The following is an 11,534-nucleotide window of genomic DNA, read 5'->3' on the forward strand; positions in this document are numbered from 1 at the left end:
TTGCTTGTTTTTTTTTTTTTTTTTACAAACATGGCTGGATATTCCAACAACATTTGACCTAAAACACAAAAAAAATCTCATTTTGACTGAGGGTCTCAGTCTGGGGAGCAGTTAAAGGGCTAACGCCAGCTTCCCTCCTCTCCATTTTAACTCATTCATAATTCAGCTTGCTATATCTTTCCCTCGCACTACCAATTGGTCCTTTGTGATTAAAGCCTAGAGCAGTTTTCCTGCCTGCTAACCCATTTCCATTCCTGCACTATGTCTTGTCCTTTCCTAACCAACTACTAATCTGATGGAGTGATGTATTTTAGCTAAAATGGTCCCATCACACAGACATGCAGCAACCAACGTAAGCTGTATTTTACTGTTTTTTTTTTCTTCCACTGTGTAGTGTAATTGGTACATCAATGGATCGTTAGGGAAACCAAAAAGCATTTTCTAGACTGTCATCAAATCACCAAGTTCTACAACATTTTACATTTTACAGTAGATTCTGTTCAATCCCGCGATTCTATCCTTGTTTCTTGCTGTTCAGCTCACCTGTCTGTATTAAAATAGGATATGTCTCTTTATTGGACTGCTAAGGTAATGACACCTAATTAATCCTTAATCCAAACAATACTTCAATGGTGTAACTCTTTTTGCACATCTATTAAAAATGAAACAAACTAATGCAAATGCATATCGGCAAAATAGATACAACTATAATGTTATTGAAACTGAATGCATCAGTTATAACCTGCAACATAGGTAATGCGTACAAAACGCTGTTGCTCTCGTTGACAAACTAGCCTCAGTGATCCGTCAAGGCCTCCAGGAGATTTAGAGAAATGTGAGTTGTCCCAGGAACAAAAATAACGATAAATAAATAACAGTTAATAACAAAAATAGTAATTTTATGAGACCACTTGTTCAAAAGAAAGTAAAATGTTCAGAGGAAAGTGTCCCTAATATAACTGTACTAAAGGAGCTTTGGAGTTTCCAGTCTGAGATCTGTACGTTGTAGTGATTCTGTATGAACTGTTTTTCATACCTTCAGCCTTAAAATGTCTGGTTTTGATCATCTAGCCATATGTTACTAGCAGTCCCTGGTCGTTTTCTGTACCAGGCCAGGGTATTCTAGCTGGCCTGATGAGTATTATTGTTCAAGACAGATCTGTAGCTGGTAACAGAGGTTCCACCAGGAGAAAAACAAAGTCACTGTGATTTACGATTTTACTTCTTTTCAGGTTGATTAAATTATTTAAAAAAAAATGTGTGTGCTGTGAAAAGCTTTTTGTAAAATGTGCTGTTTTTCAGTCCAAGAATTAACTATATTTAGGTTGGCAGCTAAATACGCGTGCAGTTTGGGTAAATACATGGTGGGTCTATGGAAAAGAAAAGATTTTTAGATTCTAAGGTGCTTTGGTGCTGCTTTTAAGTTTGTCTAAAGTCTGTGTTAAGTTTAGAATCACAATGACACTTGGGACCATATGAATGGATCACTGACATCATTCATCAAAATAGACAAAGTGAATTCAGCTTTAAGTGAGCATTTATAATGAGTAAATCTTTTTTTTTTTGTGTTGCTTTTGCTTTCTTATTTTTAGATCTCTTTGCAGTAGTCTAATGGCAGCTCAGTTCTCTGGTTAGTATTGCAAGCCCACCGCTGTGGCTTGTGGGTTGGTTAAATTGGTGAGTTTGAGGGTACTAACTTCCATCCCGGGTCACAGACTTTATAGTTCATCCCTGTACTCATTTAATGCATAATGCTATGCTGTGACAGAGTTGAAATAACGTATCAACGTATCAAGGATTACATAATTCAACAAAAACAAAACTTGCATGAGATAAAAAGAGGAAAAAGGATGTAGGACATACAAATACATTTCAAAATGTCAGCAGCAGGCTGACACAAGAAGGAAGGGGACATTACCACCCCAAATGTTGAGCTAGCCCAGGGAAGTCAGGGGAAAGAGATGCCCTTCAGAGCCCAGCTTGGGCCCACAGCCGGTCCGCCACATCCTCAGGAGTCATACCCAACGGGAGTCCATGACTCCAGGACACCTAGGGGTCTGTTGCTTTATGACCATGTATAACCCATCCTCTGAAAGGTACGTCCAGCAGATAAATGCACCATGTCACAAAGCTTAAAACATCCCCAATTATTTTCTTGAACATGAGAAGGAGTTCAGTCCCAATGGCCTTGATATAGGCCATCAGGATTGGAGTATATAGATCGGAAATGCATCACCGATCGGAAATGCATCTTTGTCTCAACACCGGGTTGAGACAAAGAACTAAGAAAACTGAGAGAGCACACAAAGGCCCAACACGGCAATATATATAGTCATGATTTAGTTTTTTTTTGTTTGTTTTACTTTTGGACTTTTCTTAATTCTCTCTCTCTCTCTCTCTCTCTCTCTCTCTCTCTCTCTCTCTCTCTCTCTCTCTCTCTATATATATATATATATATATATATATATATTTATATATATATATATATATATATATATAAAGTTAAAGCCTCTTAATTTTCCTTGTGAGAAATTTGTCGTTTACGCGGTTGCTACACTACCCGGCCACATAGTACTCTTCCGTAAGATCACAAGATGATGAATACATAAATAATTCATATTATTAAAGTATTTATTAAAAATGCACTAATTCATTAAAAATACATAATTATCAAGGTTTTGCAAAAGAATGCAAAGATAAAAAACCCACAATAACAAGTTCAGTTTCTTAAAACAGTGCCATATACTCCTGATTAGAAAAAACTGAAGGAACCCATGCAACCATAAAAACAACCACATGATCATATTCATTTAAACATGTGGACTGCCATCAGGGAAAACATGGGCCTTTGATGAGTGCCATAAACAGCAAGGACCCGATTTAACTTCTCAAAGAACATGACATTGTATGAGAGGTTTGTACCTCTTTACATCGCTCCTATTCCTACCGCAAATGTAAGTTTAGACATTGACTCTTCAAGCATAAACAAACAAGAAAAACCTAAAATGACTCAGACACAACTCCTCATCTGTTAAAAAACAAAAGGTTTGCTTTGGAGATCCCAGTTTGGCCAAACATGGAAGAAAAACAGATGATACTGTACTCTGAGGCTCAAACACATTTAATCCACATCGCTGTTGCATAAGCGGAGATCGTTTCAGACAATTTTACACTGCTTTCATCTAAAAAAAGTTTTTTAGTAAAGCTTTTCCAACATTATATGTGCAATCATTAAGAAGCAATCACTGTGAAATTACAAATTGTTGAGAATGTATTTACTTGCAAATAGGAATCACAGAAAAACTCAGTTTAATTCAAATTTATTGATATAGCTCCAATTCAGAACACGTCATCTCAAGGCACTTTCAGTTCTATCAAATCATCCAGACAGATTGGTCAAACTATTTTTATCTAAGGAAACCCAGCAGATTGCATTGAGTCATTGACTTGCAGCATTGACTCCTCCTGAAACAACGTGAAGCTACAGTAGACAGTCATCTGCATTACTTGTTGGCTTTGCAGCCATTCTTCATACCAAGCATGCATGTAGCGACAGTGGAGAGGAAAATTCCCTGTTAACAGGAAGGAAAACCAGGCTCAGTGTGAACGGTCATCTGACACAACAGTCAGGGGGTTAGAGAAGACTGAGCAGAGACACAGAAAAATAACACAGAAGATCGATACTTTCTATGTATCTTCCATTAAGCACTAAATTACCAACAGTACAGGGATGAACTAAGAAGTCTGTGACCCGGGATGGATGTTAATACCCACAAACTCATCAATTTACTATAAAGAGAAAAGAATGGAGAGAACATAAAGTTAAAAGTTGTAATAACAACAATTAGAATAGTAGGATAATTAAGCCAAGTGAGGGACCTAGGTCTTAATGTCATCCAGCAGCGTAAGCCTATAGCTGCATATAACTACAGAGATAGCTCAAGATTACCTAAGCCACTCTAATTACAAGCTCTATCAGAAAGTTTTAAGGCTGGTCTTGTGGTAGACAGGGTGTTTGCCTCACAGACTAAAACTGGGAGTTGGACAATGAAAGTAAAGTATTCATTTGGCTCTTCTTTTTAGTGTAGTTTGACATTTATTAGAAATAATTAAGTTTGATACTAACTTGATCCAGCAGAGGGCTTTTCAAACCTGGCAAAAATGTTTGGACCACATCAATTAACCACTCCAGCGAGTTTGACACTCAGTGATGTGATCCTCAGAAAAATTAGGTAATTATAAAAATGAAGCGTACCACTTGAATTATTAACAGCATATCTAAAGCATATTGTTAAAAATTAACTGAATGACAATTGGTAACATAGAGTAGACCAATAAATTGCTTTTATCACTAATAAAACAAAGGTTATAAGCAATCGGGCTATTTACAGCATTCTGTCCGTAAGGCATCTATACGTGATAGTGGTGACTGATTTATTGATTGATTTTCTAGATGGGAGTGGAGAAAAACTGTATCAGGGGTTAGTAGAGTCTATTGCAAAGGAGCTATATATTTTTTTAGAGTCTGCAGGTGTAAATGTCTGTCAGAGTCAGCAGTTGTGATTGATTAATGCGTTCCTGCTGATCTCACCAGCTGCTGCAGGTTCTTCCTGTTTTCCTGTGAACAACTGGAGAGCCATACAATGCAGCAATACTCCAGGAGGCTCTCTATCACTGACCTGTAAAGGTTTGTCAGCAGCTGGTGAGGGCGTTAAACCTGCGTTAACTTCCTTAGAAAATAGTCTTTGTTGGGTCTTCCCCTCCTGGTGTGAGATGTGTGCGTTCCAGGTGAGGTCAGCAGAGATGTGGACCACCAGGAACTTGTAGTTTTCAACGCTCTCTACTTCCTCGTCATGAACTCAGAGGGGTATGTGTGTGGTGCACTTAGATTTCCTGCTGTTCACAATTACTTCTTTTGTCTTTGAGATGGTGAGGTCCGGGTTATTTTTCCTGCACCATACTGTCAAGTGCTGCTCTTCCTCTCATTATAATCAGAAACAGTGGCAGTTGGTGATGAAATTACTTTTGGTGAGGCGCGCTAGAGGTTGGAGGTTACCACCAAACTATAAACTACTTGAACCTAAATTTGTCAATGGTCACTTGTCTGCTGCTGGATTTTAATGTCTGGCTTGATCAGTCCAAGTTCCTTTATGTGGTTTTCCCCCTCAAGTAAAAGCCTCATTACATTTTTATTTTGTAAATAAATGACAGAAAATTTGTTTGTTGTGTCATTGTCTCCTGTCTTGTCGTCATTTTTTGGACTCTTCTGTTTGCATTCGTATGTTTGACTAACATTTGCAACCACACGTCTAACCTGTCAGGAGTGTGACTTTAAAGTGTTTACTGGCCATGGGTGCAGAAAGATGCGAGAATATTTAAATAACCATTTAGACTCCAGCATAAAATCCCATGGAAGCCAAAAGTCTTATGTTGTACATACACACTCATTTGTCTGGCACCCCACGGCATTGAAACATTGTTCTATGAATCAGAATTATTCTTTTTTTGCTGTACACCATTTTCTTTTTCTTGGCGAATGTACACTTTTAGTATAGATTCTATGCAAAGTTTTATAAATGAGACCCAAGTTCTTTCACTTCTTAGCCCATGTAAAACGCTTCTGACATCATCTCTGGTTTAGGAGTGGGTTGACATGAAAGAGTGTGACATTTGTAGCCCATGTCTAATTTTTATCTGTGTGTTGTGACTCCTGATGCACTGACACCAGCCTCAGTGCACTTCTTGGGAAGCCTGACAATCCTAAAGGCTGCTGTTCTCCCTGTTGCGGGTGCACCTTTTCCTACCACACTTCTTCCTTCCACTGAATTTTCTGTTAACTTGGATACAGAGCTCTGTGAATAACCAGCTTCCTTAGCAACAACTTTCCGTTACTGTTAAGGTTCTCAATGACTGACATCTGTTACGTCAAAGGTCCTCCCCATGATCGTACTGCCTACTGACCCAGAGGGAGAGACCTTTAAAGGCTCAGGAAACCTTTACAGGTGTTTCGAGTAAATTAGCTGATTAGGGTGTGACACCATGAGTTTCCAGTAGTTAAAATTTTCATAGTATTCTAATTTTCTGAGACACCAAATTTTGGGTTTTCATCATCTGTAAGCTATAATCATCCAAATTATAAGAAACAATAACTTAAAACATATCCCTCGATGTGTAATGGCTCTATATAATTTCACTTTCTTAGATGACTGGGAAAAATATATGCAATATACAATTTCTTTAGATGGACATTGTAATGTGTGGAATAATGTCATTTTACTTTTGTGTCTGTCATGATTTGTGAAGATAGGGTTGGACCAAGATGCAAACGGGCACTTGGGAGCAGCATGGGAATTTTTAAGTAATTTAATGAAGAAATGGTTTTATTTCCTCTTTCCACTGAACTGCTAATAAAATGGCTAACATTTCTCCTGTGTATACAGACAATAAAAAATAAATGACATTCCTATTTTTCCAGTTAAGTTTTTTGATGCATCTGTGTATATCTTAACATAATTATAAGACCTATTTTTATATTGGTGGGTAAATCACTTCACCTGCCTCTCTTCTTACCCTGATGCATCCATCACTCTGGAACAGGGTAAATCTGGACTCATCAGGCCATATGATGTTCCCTTGCTCTAGAGTCGTCTTTATACTCCCTAGCAAACTGAAACCTTTTTTCCCCAGTTAGCCTCACTGATTACTGGTTTTCTTAAGGCTATACAGCTGTTCAGTCCCAATCCCTTGAGTTCCCTTCACATTGTGCGTGTGGAAATGCTCTTACTTTCATTATTAAACATAACATAGGGTTCTGCTGTTGTTTGTCTTTGATTTGATTTCACTAAACAAACAGAAAAAAAAAACGCCAGAGGGTTTGAAAAGTGCAATAGTGCTCGCTATGGAGGTACAAGATGGAGCTGTGTTTTTTTTTTTTTTTTAAGACCAGGCTGCTTTTATACTCTACAGTGGCAGAGCTAGCAGCGTCACTAAATCAGAATTACGTCAGGTCAACCGAAAGCGACATTATTTCGAAATTCAATGCAACACCACCGTATAACCCTTTAGCACTAATTTGTCAAAGAAAGACTGGGATATGTGGACAGTTCTTTAAGACACCCATGTTAACAGTTTATTGGAAAAAAGGTTGATTTGGGGGTATGTTACCCTTAAGCGATCGGCGATCACTATCATTTAGGATTATTTTTCCAGGCACATTTTTTCCTCAAAGACGACGGGTCCCACTATCCTTCCAGTTTTTAATGATGTGTTTGACAGTTCTTTACCCACTTTTGGTAGTTTCTGCATTTGTCAAGATGCAGCCTTGTCTTCTGCACAATGGACATATTATTGGCACGTTTCACCCTCCATACACCCAGTCTGCTCTCCACCTCAGTAATCATCCACACCTGTCAGTCATCAATCAGCCAGCATCCAGCACCTGTCAGCCTCACTATATAAGCTCCCTGTATTCAGTCCTTCATTGTCGGTCCGTCTGCTAATTCCTGTACACTTCTTCCAACTACAGTTTCTGCTGCTTACCTCATCCAGTTTTTATCCAGCCCGTAGTCCCTTCATCTCCGCCTGCCTGCTGTGGTTCTGGTTCTGATCTCACTCCAACCTTGCAAGTATTCACCTAGTCGTGCTGCTGGTCAAGCCTGGTTCCAAGTTTCCATTCTGCTGTGCTTCTGGTTCTGTTGCCTCCATGCTCTGGTTCCGTCCTGCTTGCCAGTTCCTTCCTTCACCATCCGCCTGCTTCAGCTCAGTACAGACCCTTGGTTCCTTCCTCCACTATCCTCAACCACTCTGTTGTGGTTGTGTTCGGGTTCAATAACAAATCATGACAGCATTCTCCTTAGATGTCTTCTCTGCTTGATGCACGCCAAATCTTTTCCACGTCCACAGGATGTGTTATTCCACATGGGTGTTTAAGAAATGAGAAGCAACCAATTGCACCAGTTGGGACTAAATAACTTGTTGCCAGCTGAAACATAATCGCACATGCAGTAATTATCCACTGGGAGGCTCGTACCTATTTGCCAGGTGGCGACTTACTGCCTGTAGCTATAGAGGTACAGGCAGCATAAATAAAGTATTTCACAGGTGCTACAATATTGCTTTGATGAAGATTGTCTGTTGCACATATATATTATATTATATATATATGTGATATACAGTATATCTTATATAAGATATATAGTGCACAAAACATACTTCACAGTTTGTGTTGCAGGTTATTGCACAGGCAATAGGTGACATGGAGATGAATTATGATAGTAAGATAGTGGCATAGATGGTACAGACACAGTGCAGCAGTAATGGGCAAATAAAACAAATGTGGCTCAGTGGAGTATTACCGTTATGAATCAATGTTATCAGAATTGTGGGTAATAACTGACTCTTTTTGTGCATGCTTCGGTACCGTTTGCAGGAAGGCAGCAGATGGAAAAGTCCTCCTTTGCATCCATCTATCTATCTATCTATCTATCTATCTATCGATATATAGAAATTATCCCATTTGTGATTTAAGCTACAGCTGTACAGTTTACAGGAATAATTGGAACATTTGCAGGATTGTGCAAGACTGGAATGAACTCAGTTTGATTTGACCTGAACAGGATTTGGGTTAAATAGAAAATATGATGGAACCTAAACTAAGATATATTCATTCAAAGGAGTAGATTTTTCCCCAACTTTAGCAACAATATGACTCATCAGATTTCAAAAGGGGAGTTGGAGTTCGGTGTCTCTTTCCATCTTTTATTCAAGCTGGATTTTGAAGCTCTCAGACGCTCTGCACCTTTAAACCCGTTATGAGTAAGAAAAAGCAGAAAGGGAGGAGAGGTTTGGTGCAAATTAATTACGTGACCAAGTCAAGCATCACTTCCCATCTTCTGTTTGCAGTTAACTTTCTCTCCCCACCCTGTCTGTCTGGGGCTCCCTCTTTGACGTCAGCCTGGTCACATTTTAGTCTGATGCACATGCTGAGCAGCTACGTGGTGTTTCTGGAGCCCCAAACTGTTATCAGTCCCATTCCTTTAGAGCTGCTCAGCCGGCCGTCCGAGGATTTCCGCCTCAATCTGCGAGAGCTGTGAGAAAATCATCAGGAAACCTTTTGGAGGGTGACAACCATTTCCGCAAACAGCTCCACTACGTTGGCTTTATAATCCTTTCCAGATGTTACGACATTACATGGCGTGAAAGCCTAACAGAAGATGGTGTGCAGAGAAGAAGAAAGAAACACTTCTGGCAGATCAAGACGCTTGACTGTTTTAATACAAGATAATAAAAAAGCTTTTTTGCTGGTGTGGTTCTTGCCTGTCGTTTCCAAAATAGTATTTTCCACATTAAATTTCTTCTCTGCTTTTTATTTGTCTTCACCTTTTCCAGCAACATATACAATTTAAGTATATCTAAAGTAGAGTGGAAAAGATTAGACGAAGTGAGAGAAAGTTTGAGACACTGATTCAGTGTAAAGGATATGAAAAAAAATCTGGGTTAGATCATTCTGTTATTTCTGGCTTGCAGCCCATCATTGAACTAGAGAGCACAATCTACGGCTGGCCCAATGCGGTGGAAGACTCATACTGCTGGAGTGGGAATCGTTTACTGGAAACGATGCAGAACACACAGTTTAAAGAAACACGACAGCTTTATTCAGAGACCACAGTTTTTCCCAAACTTGGTGAGGTCATTGGAGGCATCCCATGGGAAAACACTTGTGGATTTGTGGAATGTCACTACAATGAGTGGTTCACCAGGACTTTTAGAAATGATCAATGGAAGGGCTTTTTGTGTGTTTTCTTTGAAAGCTGTAATAATGTGCAACATTATCACCTTTCAGAGGAATCGTGGAAATCCTTAGTGCTTAAAAAGAAGAGAATGAGCATTCCTTTATCGGATATTTGAGACATTTCTTGGCTCAGCTCAGGATGAAAGAGTTTTCTGTTGTATGTAGTCCCATGATGTAACAAATAATTTAAATGTTTTAGTGATATAGCTTCTTTAAAGCTGGTTTGTAGGAAACGCTGAAAACAACTGATTGTTCCAAGGGTTCATAGTGTGTGAACATCATCTTCTCACAATTGTAATAAATTGTGAATTAGTTTTTGGAGAGTTCATCATTCACCCAAACCTTGTTTAAACTGTTGGGTGTTAAATAAATATGAGAAATTATAACTCCTGACCCAACCAAAAATAACTAACTTAAGTCACGTTAAATTTTAATTATTTAGGAAACAGAACGATTCCTTGCATCAGAATATGAGTAGAAAGGGACATTTTCAAAATAATTAGTTAAAGATAGCAATCAAAACCTGTACTTCAAAATTAGCCACATCTTGGGATATTCACTCAATCTATAATACAGGGGAGCTTCCCAATCAAATTTTAATGACTGGGTATACCAATAAGCAATAAAAGACTTGTTTGGGGCGCAGCTGACATATTTTTGGCATACTACCCTAATCAGAAAATATTACTGCTGATGACAAAATTTAGCCAAAACATTTTCACCTTTCTGGCTACATTATAAGGAGGATTGAAAGAGACTTACTGTTGATTTTTGGTTTCCCTTCTAACACGTGCTGTGCCATTACACATGTTTTCAAGTTATTTAATGTTTAATAAGTAACTCCTGGTCTGCTAAGTATTGTCCGGTGAATATCAGCCCAAACAGCTGATATTAGGACAATAGTTGAAAGGGTGATCCGAACACTGGCATTCATTTAACAGCAAACTCTGCACACATATAGAATAAAGGAGTGACAACTTCTCTTCAAGTTCAAGAATTTATTAACAGAAATAAATGAACATCCAAAGAAAACCACTACAGAATGCTGTTTATCTGAATTAACACTATATTTCAATCAACCAATCCTTTCTACCAGGCTAGTGGAACTTCACTAAGCTACTAAACAAAACAAGTAAGATAAAAGAAGCTAAGGAAGTATGTACATACAAAATGAACAAAAGGGACAAAACAAAAAATGTTGAAAACCAACATCAGAATGATTCAGTGAATCCTGGTTCACTGCTGATCCAAGTTAGAGAACCAAGGTTCATCTTAAAGTATGTGGAATGAGGTTAAATTAGCTTAACTAATTTAGAACATTTGTTATATTCTACCCATTCACAATGCAAATCTGAGTCATATAAAACATTATTTGAATAAATAACATTTTAAAGAATGATTTAGTAAAATCATTAACTTTTAGGAAACGGGATTTTATTAGTGTCATTATTTCTCCAGGAAATAATTAGACTTGAGTCAATAACTTGGAAAGCTAGACCAAAAACTGACACTCTGACCAATAAAATACAGGCAGAAGTAATTTTTCAAAAAATATCTGTGTGAAGCATATTTAATATTAGAGTAAATCTCTCTCTCTCTCTCTCTCTCTCTCTCTCTCTCTCTCTCTCTCTCTCTCTCTCTATATATATATATATATATATATATATATATATATATATATATATATATATGTATATATATGTTGGACAATGAAACTGAAACAGCTCTCATTTTAGTGTGGGAG

Source organism: Fundulus heteroclitus, chromosome 3, assembly GCF_011125445.2.
Source record: "Fundulus heteroclitus isolate FHET01 chromosome 3, MU-UCD_Fhet_4.1, whole genome shotgun sequence".
Lineage (NCBI taxonomy): Eukaryota > Metazoa > Chordata > Actinopteri > Cyprinodontiformes > Fundulidae > Fundulus > Fundulus heteroclitus.